The following is a 17,790-nucleotide window of genomic DNA, read 5'->3' as shown; positions in this document are numbered from 1 at the left end:
TAATCGTATGGATTTACTTTCAAGTTTTGAACAAGTAAAAACTCTAGCACAGATAATGATTTATAAACATATAATGCGTGCAAATTAAAATTATTCTCATAAATATGAGCCACTATACTCGGATTGAATATTGCTGACTTTTAAATATATTTAAGTTTAATAGTCATCTGAAATAAATCCGCGTATCATAAAAACGTTTTATCGTCAACTAGTGACTACAAATATCAATATACGTAAACAAAAATACATAAACGACAAATTTAAACTACACATAACATGCTTTTTAAAAAAAAAACCCACCATATATCTAAGTTTATTACTATTAACTATTCGTTATTTCAGTGAGGAAGGAATCAAGCATATATCAGATTCAGTTTTTCGCGGAATGTGCCTAAAATTAGGGACTTCACAAGACAGCTTCAGCTAGATAAAATGATTGTATGAAGCTGCGATGTAAATATTTCGTGTCCATTAATTCTACAAGTGTGCAACTTTTGCATGTTTTCCTCTCTTAAAGAAGACATTTCTTATTCAAATTTCAGTGATGTTAGTGTTTTATCATTCTGGATATAAAAATGGGAATGCTATGAACCAAAAGTTATATATGCTTGACAGTATAATTTAAAGAAAAAACTATTGAAGCCAACCAAATCATAGAGATCAAAACAAAGTAAGAATCTTAATTCATTTGAACGTTCATCCATGTTTATTGTAATGTCATACGATAATCATTGTGTTTATCTTTATCTTTATGATCATTGATGATTGTACTGTGCATTAGTTTTTGTAATAGATACAAACGAGTAGATTATTGGACTATTTAAAAAATTGGCATATATTTATAGTGTTAAAAAGCTAAAAATATAAACGGATTTCGTAGCAGGATATTTCAAATACGAAATTGATTATCTTCATAAAATTTCCACTTCATATTTTAATAATCAAACCATATCACGATTTTATTGAAATAGCAACCGGAGGAAATAAAATTGTAAACCGATTTTTAATTAATGAATTTTAATATTAATTTTCATATATTGGTACCATTTGCAATCCACTCTATTTCCCTGTAAAGTAACCGTAGAGTATTATCAATTAACTGAATACTCTTATTAGAAAGTGGATCAGTAGAAATTTATAAAACGTCATTACCCATCTAGTTTTAAGGGTTTACTGTACTAGTCCTAGTTCGTGAGGCAGTAACTCATAGCAATTAACATATTAAACGAGATCTTTTTTTATTCTTTAAAGAATGGCATCTTCGACTCTAAATGGATGACCTCGAGTGTGAGTACGACTTATTCTATACTTTAATTGTGTACTTGAATCGCATTGATATTGTTAAACTCAATTCTTAGATTTTTAATCTAATATTCTGCTATGTTCAGTCATTTAAAATCAAACAAACAATAAATATTTACGATATACTAGTATTTGGCTTAACAGCTAACATATGAAAGCAGAAAAACAATTGCAGATAAATGGCTTTATATTTAATTGACTCCCTAGTTTAAAAATTATTTGTATAAGCAAGGAATAAATAAAGTAGCATCACATTTCTTTCATATTGTTCAATAGAAATAGCTATGGGAAACTCATAAAAAATCAAGGTAAAAAAGGTAGCATTTTTAAAACAAAATAATAAGTATCGGTATGATTTTGAAAATCAAGATAAAGATAAACGATAAAGTAATCATTGAATTATCCTATATATTGTTGCTTTGTTTTTATTTAGAATTTATTAAGTTTAATAGAGATTAATTTTAGATAAACTCACGATAAAAAAAATTACAATTTTTAAATCAGATAGAATATCGCCTTTTTAAATTAATATGTTATCAACATGAAATTTTCACCTTATTGTCAGTTCGTAAAATGTCATAGTATAATGAATGCCATGTGTTTTATATGTATTTTGAAAACAGAGTACAAATATTTATCACATATTCCGTCCATGTATAGTAGATGCTAATGACGATTTAGTTACTTTAAAAAAACGTCTGTTTTTTTATTAGAGGATAGAAATGTTACATAAATCACATAGATACACACTATAATCATATGTACACGAAAAAAAGAAAAAGAAAAAAAATATTGTACCCAACCCACAGGTTTTCTAACAACTTGAATGAATGATAAAATTTATCTTTTTTCATTATTTTTCTTCAATTATCTTACTTCACAATAGGCAAGGATTCCAACACATATCAGAATCGGTTTACTTTGGACTGTGTTCAAAACTGGGAACTTCACAACTTGTAGCAAACTTAAGAGAGATAGCTGACTTTAATGATCTGATTTACAGACGTATTTCGTCAAAGAAAAGAGCAAAGATGCTGAGTGGAAGCACGAGAGAAGGAATTAGAATAAAGGGCTCAGATTTGGACTTTATGTTCTAGCGAAATGACCACAGAGTGATCTGGAATATGTCTCAATCTGAATTCTACCATTCAAGCAATCAAACGTTGATTCTCGCGGATAGTTTTGAGTGCCCCCCAGGGTTTTCTTTGCCTAAGTTATTATTGACTCCACCAACAGGTTCAATTATGGATGTAGCAAGTGTCAGAATAAATGACAGTCTCTATGTGTCTAGTTCTAAATACAAAAAATTAAATCTTTTAGCATATAATTTGTTTAATCCATAAAAGTTCACTTCACATGGACATTGTGGTAGTGGTGTACTAGGAAAATTAGAGTGTGACGCTGCCTGGTGTTTTGCTTCTGACTTTTGGCCTCATTCTACATTGTAGTGGAAAGACAGGTGTCGCTTATGGTCTGATTCTGAAGTTGTTAATGATATAGTAAAATATGGATGTCATTTTGTAGCAATAGGACATCCAATAAGACTCCATGAAAATAAAGGGTGGAGAATTTCTTTTTCTAGAGCAGAATATAAACTCGTTTATGCGATGAACCACTGTCAGTTTCTAACTTACGGATTGTTAAAACTATTCTTAAAGAAGGAGGTTATCAACCTACAATCAGAGGAAACTGTTAACTTATTATGTTCCTATCACATGAAAACAGTAGTTTTCTGGGCGATTCCACAAAACACATTGCCTCATTGGTATCCTGAAAATCTCCTGGCAGAATTCTGGGTCTGCTTTAAACTCCTCCTAAATTGGGTGTATCGAGGGATCTGTCCAATCATTTTCACCCCTTAAAACAATATGTTTCTAGCAAAGGTTTATGGTTCCAAACATTGTAGTTTATTTTGAAATAAACATGTCAGAGTGCAAGTGGTATAATTGTTTGTAACATTTTTAATAAAACATTCCAATTTATACACAGCTTATAAACATGTACACTTGTTTTAATGATATGCCTTGGGCTAGATTAAATATTTCAGATCATTATAAAAGTTGGTAGATTTTGGAAATATTTCTCTATGCCATGTCTGCAGAGCTTATTTTACTGTATGCCAGACAAGTACTCGTAGATAACCTGGATCCCTCTGTCACGGGTTTTCTTGAACGTCTTCGAGCTCTAAACCAGAAATTAATGTAAAAAATTCTTTATAGTTTCAGCTTAGCTCTCCATGTTTCCAGAGCAGGCGTAAGACGAAACACCAGTGAGGTTATCCTTGCCAGCAGGTCCAAATTCTAAGTATGCCATTTTACATGGATGCATATATAAGGGATTTAATGATTCGTATGCAATGTCAATTTGTGGTTTATGACATTGCAAATCTTGAGACCTACAGTGTCAGTGGCAACGAGAGTAAGGTTGAAGTGGGAGAAATTTTGTTTTAAAAAACCTCAACAGAACGCGCAAAAGTTTAATGCCCCCGGGACTGCCATCTTAAGAAAGATGGAAGATTATCTACAGAAATAGGGATAAACTGGACAAGGTAAAATAAAAGTAGTTTGTGTTTTAATATTGAAAAAGTAACCACATTGCTTATAATTTTTATTCATGGATAAGATATTGTTTTTTCTATCAAATTAACCCAGCAGACAGTTCCATCACTAACGGAAAAAGACACAGATTACACGTTCACATCAGACATCACAGACGAAAAAAAAACATTTAGAATTTTACATTATTACGGCAAAAGCAATATCTACAACCGACCACACTTACAACAGTCTCAATCAGACATACAGACAGCAAATTACTTCAGTTTGCAGAACCCAGACAAAAACACCCATCTTCACTCCACAGGAGCACACACAAAAACATTTTGACATAGCAAACAAAACTAAAGCGGACATTATTTTACGCATACACACACAGTTTGATGACATGAACTCAAACACAATGTATGAAAAATGAAAAAATTAAAGAAAAGTGTTTTTTAGACCTCGTAAGGGAATTTGAAGAGCTTAAAGAGGACCAGAGCGAATCTGAGGGGGGAGGGTAACCATACAAGATTTTCAGGTAACGATTAATAGAGATTATATTCAATTATACTTTTTACTAGGGATGTCAGTTCTACTTGGTTGGCTCAGTCAATTAATCGAAGCCTTTAGTCGAGAAATAGTCGAGTACTCGATGATTTGTTTGATATTGTGGTTTTTTTTTTAAATCAAATTGTGTACTGTCAAATAAACCACATCGTAAACTCAAAAGCATTAAAAATCTATGGTAATCCGCACTAGATGCATTTGATTTCAAATAAATTGAAACTTGTTTTATATAAATATTCGTTAGCAAATGTATTAAGTTAGGGTTTTCCTTTTTCTTGTGACGTTTACACATAATTGTGCTCCATATCATCTAAGGCAAATCAAATGTGACATGTTTCATGTTAAGTCATTGTCCCGTGCCCAAACAACAATTTAATAATAATTATTATTAAAACAAACGCCTTGAGCTAATTACTGATATGATTAAATTTTTTATTAATACAAACATCTAATTCATTAAATAACTGATTAGAAGAACCACAATTTAATCTCTTCAAGTACTTGTTTGCCTAAATACTTCTATTCAAAACAATAATCTTATCTACAAAATTAAAAGAGATCAATTTTTAGCCACTTGAAAAATTATATCAGGTACTCTCGTTCGACGATTCAAATGAAAAATGCCGATAAAAGAGAACTGTTATTTTCATTTGTAGCCCCAAAACTGCCGCGTTAACAGAGGAAGAGGAAAATAGTTTTGATTTCTTTTCACTTTATAACGAGTAATCGACTAAGAAAATTTTAGCCGATGATCGGTGTGATAGTTGAGTACATCCCTACTTTTTACGAATTATATATTAGGGACAATAGAATTTCAGATTTTGCAGGGCATTTTTCCTTTAATCTTTCTCCTCACACTCTACAACAACTACTATCAATGTTTTTTTTTTTTTTTTTTTTTTATGATTTATTAAACACAGTACATTTGATTCGAGATAATACCTCCGCAGAGGCTCTCTATATATACATCACCTGGGGTGCCAGGGGCCCCCTGGATCTGTAATGCTAATCAGCGATATAAATGAATCAGTATTTATAAATGTATTTTTTAAGCGTAAATAGACTTAGATATGGAATAACAATATTGTATATACATTTGTAGAGCATTAGAATATATTGTACAAGGTATTTGTTTTCTTCAATATGTATAATTGTATTTTTTTTAAAGCGTAATTAGACGTAAACATGAAATAACACATTTTGATACATGTAATAGTAAAGTAAAATAAGAGTACTATTCGGGGAAGTATCAATTGATATAATATTCGTATCAATATTGTAAACATATTTGTGGAACATAGCTGTTCAATAAAATATTTTTAGCAATAAATATACAATCGGAATATAAAGTAAATGCAATGCGGCAGGACTAACAACAGCATCACAGTCCAAAATTGCCTACCGCATATATGTGAAGAGGGACAGGTCTCCCTCTTGTATATTACAATAGTACATTAATAAAGTTTATAATATTTCATTTATCATATACTATTTGATATTTTTTCAAGAATGCTGAAGTTTAACTTTACACATTTTGATTTTTTTACAGTAAGATACAATTGCATTAGCGCATTTTTTAAAAAACAGCGCATATCTTCAGATGACACATGTTCGTTTAAGATTCTACGTTTCATTTTATATTTGTAAATTTTGCATGCAATGAATGACAAAGTGTTGTCTAAGATAAGAGTATATTTGTTGCTCGTAAAAATAAAACCAATGACAATCAATTTCCATGTAACATCAATATTTAGTATCAGAGAAATTTTCCGGAGTGGAGGGAGATGACGATGAGGATGAGGATGGCGACGCCGACGATGATGATGTCGACGCACCGAATGATGAGGTAGATTGGGATCCGTCCACAAACGAAGAACTCTTAGTAAGTTCCTAAATCCAACATAATATTTTACTTTATTTTTTTTTACTTTTAAAATTAATTCTACGAACTTTCGGAAAACAAACTTACAAATCTTATTTATTTTTTTATCTACATTTCAGGAAACTGTTTCATACCTCATTGAAGTTTTGACTTTTATACTCATATCTGGCCCCGGAAGGTCCCATGATGACAATATACACTTCAGAAGAAATGGCACTGTAAAGGTCCTGTACCTGTGAACTTTTTATGTATTTTTTAAATATTCCTTCAAAGAACATTGTATTGGATATATTGATTCTACCGTATTGTTAACTTATAATGATTATTCATGTGTTTAATTTTTCTATCAAACATCGGTAAAAGGACTAAAGTAGTCTTATTTTATATTAAATATTAGTTTAATAATTATCTTACACTTAGCATCACATTTGAAAAAGGAAAGGAAAAGTCTTGACCAAACATTTAAAAAAAAAAATCATATTCTTTTTCTATATAAAAGAAAAAAATGTGTGTGTGTGGGAGTGTGTGTGTGTGTGTGTGTGGGGGGGGGGGTATCTTAGTTGCTTCTGGTTAACTTCCTTAACATTTTTTGTGTGAAAAAAATTACAAGCCATAACATTTTCCAAAAGGGTATCCTTTCTTTTGCTGAAAGACCGATGGATTATTATTGTAAGGCCTTTGTGGGTTCTCTCCTTTTTCGGTACACTTCAGAATTGACACCTTCCCGCCCATGGTTGTTTTTTTTTGCTAACAAAAATTTCTTAAATATACAGTATATCTTACAACACATGAAACGGACATTTTCAATGGCGATCAAATAATATAGAAAAATTACTATAATGGTCCTCCATAGAAAAAAAATAGTCTTTAACGTATATGACCGGATGCAACAAATTGAAAGTAGCAATGTCAAAGAAGCCGCTCAAGCTCACAACAGCCTCTGAAAACGGATTTTAAGGTCAAATGATGCAAAACAAGTGGTTCAAACAAGGTACTGTTATAATGTATGCTTATTTGTAATAACTAAACGCAAATTTTTCCACATAGATTTTCAACAAAAACTTAAAATACCTGTAGTACGAGTTCTGAAATACCAACCACACCACTCGACATCGTGCACAAAACGCACGCTATTTTTACTCACGAATGGTCAGTATATTAAGTGTATAACATTGTTTATTGCCCACCAAAGATGATTGATTATTTGGGGTTTATTCCCACATAGCTTAAATTCTTAAGGACAGACGAAATGTTCCTCAATTTTATATTATTTTCCTTGATATTTTATTCCTTATTTATTAACATTTAAACCTGTTAACGCCCAAAAAATCAGAGTACATTACAAGGCTCGTTTCAAAGCTAGAATATTTCGATTTTTCCTTAAAATAGCACGCAAAATGCATTTGAATACTTATAAGTAAAGTCATACTGTATATTTTCAATTGAACACTCAATATCCAAATAAAATAAAAATAATATTACATAAAAATATAACTATGAAATAACGACGTGGAAATCTTTACATTGTGGAGATTGGAAAAAAATAGAATAAATGGAAGATAGGTCGCATCTGACCTTAAATTCTTATTCCCACCTAGCTAAAATGTGATTTTCACACCTGAGTGAGCACTGAATATAATCTGTTTTAGGTGTGAACTACCTGTATAAAAATCACCTGTGATATATCTATACTTATAAATTAAGGCATTTTGCAAATAAACTACAAAATGTCTGCACCAGAGTACTTGCTTACACCTTTTGTATTTCAACACATGCGTAATGTTGTCCGTAAGGTATAATTGAAATTTAACTGATAAGTTATTATTGTGAAATTAATAAAAAAACCTACTTTCATTTTTTATTAACAAGTCCAAAATAGCAAAAATGAGAGTAAGGTGGTCGACACGCTTTAGCGGATTCAATTCAGGGATAGTTTGCATCAAAATATATACTTGCAATGAAATAATATTGAATGATTACGTATAGAGTGAATATTTTTACTGTGAGCCTATTTAGAGAATACATAAAAGTGAAGATTTGACAAATGTTGAATAAATAAAATCTTTAGTTGGCGATTTTAGTTTTGATACACATTCGCTAGAGAACTTTCCAGAACGGGGTAACCAAGAACGCGGATTGACTAATTAATGAAAAAGTGTAAGACGAGTTTAGCATGCATCGCGAGCAGGTACCTCAGATCGGACTTCTATTAATACGAAAAGTTAAAAAATAAAAAGGATCAATAAATGCGATTTTTGTATTAATTGAAAACACTTTCCAGAACAAGGTGCCCGGATTGCCTAATTGACACCATGGAGGAAAATGTAGGGCGAGTTAACCATCGACCAGATACTTTGAATCTGTCAACTTTGGTTTGAAATATGCATGCAGATGGATAAATGCATAACCTAGCGTGTTCAATTTTATACTTTTTTATACCACAAAAGATTGGTTGCAAACTTTAGACATTAATTTTTCTACGTCAATAAGTTTAATAGGGATGCCCACCCCCCCCCCCCCACCAGACTTTTCAAAGCAGTCTATAATCCGAAAGTCTTACTTGGGAGAGTAATACAAACTATAATGTAAATTGACCAAAAGAATCAAATTTAGAGAGATATACACTAAATACCCATTCATTGATTTGAAAAAAATACGATAAAAAAGTTTATTTTTTCAGTCAGCTGCAACAATTATGATTAAGGCCACGTATATATATATATATATATATATATATATATATATATATATATATATATATATATATATATATATATATATATATATATATATATATATATATATATATATATACATGTATTATCCATTTCAGTTAGATTTTTCATCCCTGTCCGCTCCTCTCAATATCCAACAATGCAGTTTTTTTTATTTCAATTTTACAGAATAAGATAAGGAAAATATCGTAATAAGTATATATAAAAATGAACCAAAAAATGGTTCAACATATTAAGCGTTATGTGATGGGTATGATCTAGTTGTTATATATTTTTGACAATATTGATCTACAGTGTTATAAAAATTTAGATTTAAGTTTTATCAATGATTAAAAGGTTGAATATTTATATAAATAAAATAAGATAAAAAATAATAAAACAAAATTTAATAGGCCTTGCAAGCAATTGCTTTTATATAAACAACACACCGCAGAAATTGATGGCTTAATTAGATCATATGAAACTTCAATCAAACTAATGCTCGATTTAATTGCCATTAAAATTCAATAAATGCTATACCATTTACTATCTTATACATGTACATTCCATTTTATTCTTGAATGTAAAAAGCTATTGATATTTAGGCATAAATATGTTATATACATCACAGTATATATACTGTTCAGTGCCAAATACTTATGTCTTTTTCTTATGTTACTAACCTGAACAATAATGTTATTTTATTATCAAAGTATACATCTGATATAATGGTTTGTCCTCCATGGTTATACTTTTTCCTATTTTCATTGTATATTTATGCTTATTTACTAGCTACTAATTATTTACTACTTATCCATTCATTTATAAAATGTACCTCTGACTTTTGAACTGTATATAATGAGTGACCTCATGTACCATTTCATGGTTTGAGCAAATAAACCGAATTGAAATAAACTGAATTAAATTGAATTGTACATTAAATGTAGTTTATGTTGTGTTATTTCTGTTTTTCTTCTTCTTCCCAAAAGAATGAATATTGAGTAATTTTACATAAAATAAGATTTAGCGACCCTTTTTTATTATCAAAATTTACTTCTATTGCATGTATTTAATTCTTTCATTTTAAACATAATCTTAAAAAATTGACAGATTTTTTTTTTTTATCAAATTAAAACTTTACTTAAGGTCAATAATTGAACAGACAATAATTCACCTGTAATCAATTTCATTTGTTCTTTGACACCCTTAAATGTACACCATTCCCACTTAGCTAAAATAAGTCACCCATAAAAAGTCAGAATTTTAGCTAAATGGGAAGACACCTTATTTCGTGCAGATCGAGGTTTTCCTAGGTTGTTGAGGGTTTCGACCGATCGAAAAACTGGTTAGAACCGAATTGTGAAGGTTTCATAGAATGTATGACTTGTCTATATAAAGAAAGAACATTCGATTCATCAGGTCCCCACGGAAAATAATTACGAGTATTTCTCTTTATTAAAAATGTTTCCATTAATTTGAAATTAAACTTTATCACAAATTTACTGTTAAAGCAACTTCAGAAAATAAAATTATATACTATTTTTCAAATATAATTTGTCCATAAAATGAATGCAATATTGATTGTAAAATCTTTTTTTTTAGCTAGGTTCCCTTTTTCAGCTAGGTTCCCTTTTTAACTTACTTAGGCATATGCTTTATCATCAAAATACAAGTAATCTAATTAGCAAGTGAATCAGAAACAACCATCCGATTATACTCATCTTAATTGAGTGGGATCGTCGTATTGGATTTTATCTTATCAGCTAAAACATTTTTTCAAATTCACAGTTTAAATAATTGTTTAAAATTCACTAAAGAATGACTTTAATTTTTTTTACTCCGCGGCATCGTGAATTTTTTTTTAAAATATATGTTTCGTCCAATAATCATTATTTTATTAAATTACATTAATGTTAATTAACTAGTTATTCAAAACACATAACTATGGGCATACAGTTATCTTTTGTATGTTTATATAGAGCTGTGAATTCCAACCAATGAAATAGATAGAATCACACTTCGTGGATGTAAGTATTAAAGTATAAAATCTGCAAATTGTCAAAATATTAAACTATATTTTTTTATTTGGATCAGACAACACACATAAGAGATCTTTGACAAAAATGACACATAATAAATAATTTGGATAATATTGTGTAACGTGTGTCCAACCGATCGCGAGCGGTTATTAGTATTTAGAAGACACGCGTGTACCCAGTTACACTCAGGATTCTGCAAAACACTTTATTTTCTAAAATGACCTGTTGTCTTTCAGACAACTGAATCAATATATCAACGCCGATTACTTTAATAAATTTACTGATTGAAAATATTTACGACAATTGGCACTTAAATCAAATAATAATAGAACGGAACTCTATCTAAATCGATAGATATTTATCCGCGTCCTTCCTCATTTGAATTATCCTTCAAATGTTATTAGTCTCTGCTGAAGTACATTTTTACAATTACAGAAGTTACCCTGAGGGACAAAGAATTTAAAATAATTAGTTAGAACCTTTAAATAATGGCATTTTCATCTCTAAACGGATCGTCTCGAGTGTGAGTACAACTAATTTCATACTTTTATGATCAATATTTATTTTTGTTTAATCAACAAATAAACGATAAAGTTTAATTAATGTTGGTAACTTGTTAATCAATTAGCTGATTGGCATATAAGATCATCAAATCAATTAGTGCGTTTTTATTGGTCAGTTATCATGTATGGTTTTAGACCAACATTAAAGTTCGAATAATGTCATAATATTAGGAGGAAAATTTAGCGGAGGAAGATGTTTTATTGCATTATTGCATTAACATAAGAAAAGAAAACCAGTAAACTCTGAATGTTTAACATTATGTTTTAATCGAAATAAAAAACCAATCGAGTGAAATTACTTTCAAGTTTTGAGTAAGTGAAATATTAAACTATTCTAGCACAAATAATGATTTATAAGACGATATTAAACAAAAATTGCGTGCAAATTAATTTGATTCTCATAAATATGAATGATTTTGAACGAAATTACTCTGATTGAATATTGCTGATTTATTAAAATATTTTAAAGAGACAGTACATGTACGGTGCATCGTATTCAAAAAACCGACTTGAAAATGTTTTCCGATCGGGTTCGGTACTTTTGTATGTCTCATAAATGTAAAACAAATTCAGAAAATTACAAGTTTTTCTATGAAATAAATCCAATTATTTCATTAAAATTAAAAATTACGTATATCCATACATATTTACATAGCAACGTGTTACAGGGTTCAGTCTTCTATACTATTATACATGCGTATTTATTGTAAACAAAAGAAATGCAGGGCTCGCGAAGATTCTCCTGGACATGTTTGTTGATAGAAATATGTCATATTTTACTTTTCCCAGGTAATAATTGTTCAAAGTTTTTAAAATACACGTAACCACGATTATCGTTGCTGCAACCTAAATTCGTTTTTTAAGTGAGGCCCCTTGAGGGGTTATTTGACATATTTATGTCTGTTCATTTTAAAATGAACTGAAATTGGTAAACCATTAATAAATTTTCGAGAAAGTGATGATGTGTTCCGTTTAGAGAGTCCCTTTTACCTCGTATACCTAATGACCATAGTCGTGGTTTTCAGCACGTGTCAATTACTGTCAATCAAAATCCATGTAGTACATAAAAATGATATAAGATTATTCCGATTTGTTCGCCCCTTAAATTTCCAAAAGTTCATAATTACATTAATTAGGTATGTGAAAGAGATTTTTATTTTCAACTGTCACAATCAACTAATAATACACAGGGTAAATTTGAAGTTATTCAGACATGTGTCCTCTGTACTGATGTGAAAACATGTAAACAAAAAATACAAAGCCACAAAACTTGAAATACACACAGCTTTCATTTTCTTTTAAATATCTAAATAAATCATTATTAACATTTTTTATTTCAGTAAGGCAGGAATTAATCATATATCAGAGTCAGTATTTCGCGGACTGTGTCTACAATTAGGAACATCACAAGAAGTAGCAATCCGGAGAGAGACACGCGACCTTAAGGAGATATTTTATGAACGTTTGTCAACTACTACTGGAGTCACCAGGATGCTGAGTGGGAGCTCAAGAGAAGGATTTAGATTGAAAGGGTCAGATCAGGACGTGATGTGGTGGCTAAATGATCACAAAATTATCTGGAATATGTCTCAGTCCGAGTTTTACAACACAGCCAATCAAACATTGATTCTGGCCGACACTTCTGAGTGTCCTCCAGGATTCTCTTTACTTCAACTGCTAACCCCAACAAAAAATTCAAGAGTTTTATCAGCAATTGTTAGAATGAATAATATTCTTTATATTTCTAGTTATATGTACAGAGAATGTACCCTTTCAGAAGTACAACATCCTGGAAATTTAACTGCACATGGACCCTGTAGTAGTGGCATAGATGGATTAATAGAATTTGACAATGCCTGGTGTTTTGTTAGTAACTTTTGGCCACAATCTGCCTCCTCGTGGATAGAAAGATGTCACTCATGGCCTGATTCTGAAACTGTTGATAATATAGTAAAAAATGGATGTCATTTCGTAGCAATAAGCCACCTAATGGGAACACATGGAAATGAAGAGTGAAGAATTTCTTTTTCACAAGCAGAATGTAAACTAGTATACGCAATGAACCACTGTCAGTTTTTAACTTATGGATTATTAAAACTGTTCTTAAAGGAGGTTATCAACCTACAGTCAGAGGAAACTGTTAACTTGCTCTGTTCCTATCACATGAAAACAGTAGTTTTCTGGGCGATTCAACAAAACACATTGCCTCATTGGTATCCTCAAAATCTCCTGTCAGGATTCTGGGTCTGCTTTAAACTCCTCCTAAATTGGGTGTATCGAGGGATCTGTCCAAACTTGTTCATCCCTCAGAACAATATGTTTCTAGCAAAGGTTTATGGTTCCAAACAATGTAGTTTATTTGAGCAGCTTTATGAATGTTACAGGAAAGGACTGTCTTGTCTGCTGCAGAGTTCCTCCGTTAAGTCATTTATTCTAGGAGCCCTTTGTAATCCCAAGCTCCATATCTATACACATCAAGACTTCATAATACCTGAAATCCATAACGACGTGAAACTTTTTAATGAGATGAATACTCTTTTAAGTATTAGAATGGGCTTTTCTGCCATACGAAATTCTATTGTCTTAATGAAAACAGCTGAATATTTGATAAATTCACCCTTAACCCCATGTCAAAAAGTCATGTTACAGAAAATTACAGCCGCAAACCTTCAAAAAATTGCGTTTATATTACAGAACAATTGTGTCAAGGCCAACAAACAGTTGCACATTGCTGACAAAATTTCCTGTAGTATGCTTAAACTGGCTGGAAGGATTGGGTGTATATCTGATACGCTGTTTATTGCAATGTACCATTATAAAACACTGAGATACATGGAAGCATTATCAGCAGTTGAGATGACAAAAATTAAGTTAGCTCAACCGCATTTACTGTATCGGAACATTGTACGAGTAAGAAGATATACTGATGCTTTAGGTGGACAATCCTGGTCTACAAAGATGAAACGGGCTGTGGCATTTGATATTTCACTTGACAACTTCATCAGTTATATCAATGAACTTATACCAGAACAACAGTCCGCTTTACAGAACAGAGACGTTGTATTAGTTATCCCAGTGTTTGTGATACTTCACTTTCTAGAGTTCCTATGTTATAGGCATATTGATATTGCATTAGCCCAAGCCGCTTTAGACAAGCTACATGCCCTAGTTCAATATGATCAGGGTTTCTACATATTTGATCTATGCAGAGACATCTCCTGGGAGATCCTTGGGATCTGTCACCAAATCACTGGGAACTTGGATGCCGCTTTATACTCGTATCAACAGGCACTCACACACTTTTCAATCAATAATATTAAAATTGCTACGCAAACAAGAATACATGATGTAGTTCAGAAATACACCTCAGGACAAAACATATAAGCCCCAAATCTCATCAATGGACTTATGAACCTTTTTATCATACTTACAAAGCAAAGTGTTATACGTTAGGACTGTAAAAGTTGATGATTGTGTGTTTTTCATGAATTTATAATTACTTACTTTTATTCAGGATTTTAAAAAAACCCAACAAATTTACGAAAGCGTCAAATGGGCCGCAAAATATGTAACTGTTGTATGAATTGAAACATCATTGATTGTTGATTGTTTATATATAATATAAAAAACGCTAACACTTTTAACATTTTATTATAATTAATTACTATTATTAAGAATCGAGTTCGTCACTGTAAGCATTTCTAACATTAATTGCCATAGTATGAAGTAATGGAGAACACATTGATTTGTACATTGTTCTGATACTAAGTTCAACTCATCATTATTCTCTTGGAGATTATGTACTTCAGATTATGTTTATTTTTTGTTGCATTGTATTGAATTAACACTAAAAATATTAGTTTATATGATTTCAAAGGACCACACAATACAATAGAAATGGATTATTTTATAGGTGCATGCATATGTAAGATCATATGCTCATCCGGTAGAAACTGCACAATTACAACGGGAAAAAAATAAAAATTTTAAAAAATCATTTTATTTGACGCAGTACATAGCGGTTCAAATATATCATTCATATAAAATTTAATGTCATTAAGATATCTAGTATTTCATGTTTTAGTTTGTCCCGTATCCCAATATATACCCAACCCGATGCATTGTTTTGAAAAGAATGAAAAACTCCGAAATTTTCTGAATAGATTATAGTCTCCATAAAATACGCACCAAACACGACAGTCTATATTATCTACTTTACATTTACAAGTCAACAAAAAAGGTGTATAATTTTTCAAAGGCATAAAACATATTTCTACATGTAAATTTACTTTCAATTCATAAAAACAAGCATAATATTAATCTTATTAAAAAAACTATCCAGCAGAAACGCAGATACAATTTCTAAATGTATATCAAATAACGGACCGCCTTCTGGTGGCCCGTAAATAAACAGAAATATTCGTCACATTACGAAATTAACACATTTAAAAAATTAATTAGATATTTTTTTTATTAATTTGGAATGCACCAAAAAACTGGATACGCTTTATTAAAGATAAAGTACGGCGCATCTTATCATAAAACCGACTTGAAAACAAATTTCTGATCGGGTTTGGTATTTTGTACTACTCCTGAATTTTATCCATGAAATAAATCTTCTTTTTTTTTCATTAAAATTAATAATTACGTATAACCCATACATATTTACATCGCAACGTGTTACTACGTTCAGCCTTCTACACTACTACGCATGCGTATTTACTGTAAACAAAACACATGCAGGGCTTGTGATGATTCTCCTGGACATGTTTGTTTATAACCTGGACATGTTTGTTTATAGAAATATGTCTTTTCCACTTCTCCTAGGTTGTAACTGTTCTTTAAAATAACCTCAATTATTATTTTGTAAGCATTTACTTTGCGTGTTTATCATTGGAGTTGCTACGACATAAATTCATTTTTGTAAGCGAGGCCCCTTAAAGGTTATTTGACATATTTATGTCCATTTTAAAATGAACCGAAATTGGTAAACTTGTTAGAAGAATACAAATAAACTTGGCCTATATGATAAAAAGGTCATTCTTAGAAAAAGGTCTAGTTGGGATAAACTTTGTAATACATGTTTATAGATATTATTGTGTGATGATTGGATTAGCCAAAGCTTTAATTCTAATTGAAAAATCAAGTGTGGGATGTTCCCGCATTCCATATATATGTGGTTGTTCTAAATAATTTCTTACTTGGAACACTTCTTTGTTTCATCAAATGAATTATATCTTACATGTATATAACTACACGAAAAGTATTTTGATAAATAAACAAAGCTGTATAAACGTCTTTGATATCATGTGTCTAAAAATCGAAGATTTGCTATGCATGTGACTTTTCTGTGGTTTTAACCCGGAATTTATTGATTTTTATAATCAATTGGATAAAAAAAATCGTATGATGTGTAATAAACAATATGTCAGTTTCTTTTTCTTGATTATATTTGTTTACACTAAATTTAGAAACGGTAAGTTTTTTAAGTAGAGGAGTCTACTTATTAGAAGTTACTTTCAAACACTCATTTAGTTTCAAGCAGAAAAAAGATTAAATTTGGATGCTCATACTGGCGATGGTTAAATGTTTGCGGAAAGTCGTCTGGTCAAGGAGAAAATGAAAACAGAGACATCGTAAAATATACCACGGCAACAGTATGCAATCCCATAGTAAATGCTAGTTATTGTTTAATCAGTGGTGGGCCTTAGGTGGCAGGGGACAGTTTTTTTGATACAATTCATTGTAGCCAAGGGATGCATGTCTTCGGAACTCTGTAACTAGATTTTCCTCAGTTCCCATTCAGCACAAATACCTTTAATTCACTCTTTATAAGGCCAATCACCATTTTCTGAAGAAAATTATTAGTCAAAACCTGTAAAATTCTCTACATACTGGTTTTTATGAGATTTTGACCCTTTCATATTTTGCTAACTTTTCATGATTTTTCAGCTTTTTAGACCTCACCCAGTTAATTCCCTGCAGAGGGTTGACCTTCCGTACCGCCTGCATGTTGCACTATCACATGTCAGAAACTTACCGGTGTTTAGTTTACAATGTCCCATCCACCTACTTTTCGTGTTATTTTACCTCCCGTCTGTAACTTGCAATTTCACTGTGTAAAGTCAGCACAACAGTCATAGCCGCAGGTTTCGCATTTTACTTCTGATTCTCATGTACCTA

General features: G+C 31.0%; 2 long non-coding RNA genes across 3 annotated transcripts; both read left to right on the top strand.

Annotated features, from left to right (window-relative positions):
• Positions 1-1,070: 1,070 nt before the first annotated feature.
• On the top strand, positions 1,071-4,380 carry LOC136272293 (uncharacterized). Of its 2 annotated transcripts, none has more exons than XR_010710258.1 (3): positions 1,071-1,287; positions 3,522-3,850; positions 4,287-4,380. It is a non-coding gene; the product is annotated as an uncharacterized lncRNA (long non-coding RNA). The 2 variants fall into 2 exon arrangements; XR_010710257.1 differs by having other exon boundaries at positions 2,189-3,850.
• Positions 4,381-6,852: 2,472 nt separating this feature from the next.
• Positions 6,853-17,043, top strand: LOC105344689 (uncharacterized). Its single transcript, XR_010710276.1, has 4 exons — positions 6,853-7,282; positions 10,985-11,032; positions 11,480-11,567; positions 12,948-17,043. It is a non-coding gene; the product is annotated as an uncharacterized lncRNA (long non-coding RNA).
• The last annotated feature ends 747 nt before the right edge of the window (positions 17,044-17,790 follow it).

This window comes from Magallana gigas, chromosome 10, assembly GCF_963853765.1.
Source record: "Magallana gigas chromosome 10, xbMagGiga1.1, whole genome shotgun sequence".
NCBI classification, from domain to species: domain Eukaryota; kingdom Metazoa; phylum Mollusca; class Bivalvia; order Ostreida; family Ostreidae; genus Magallana; species Magallana gigas.
This window is presented reverse-complemented; position numbering and strand designations above follow the sequence as displayed.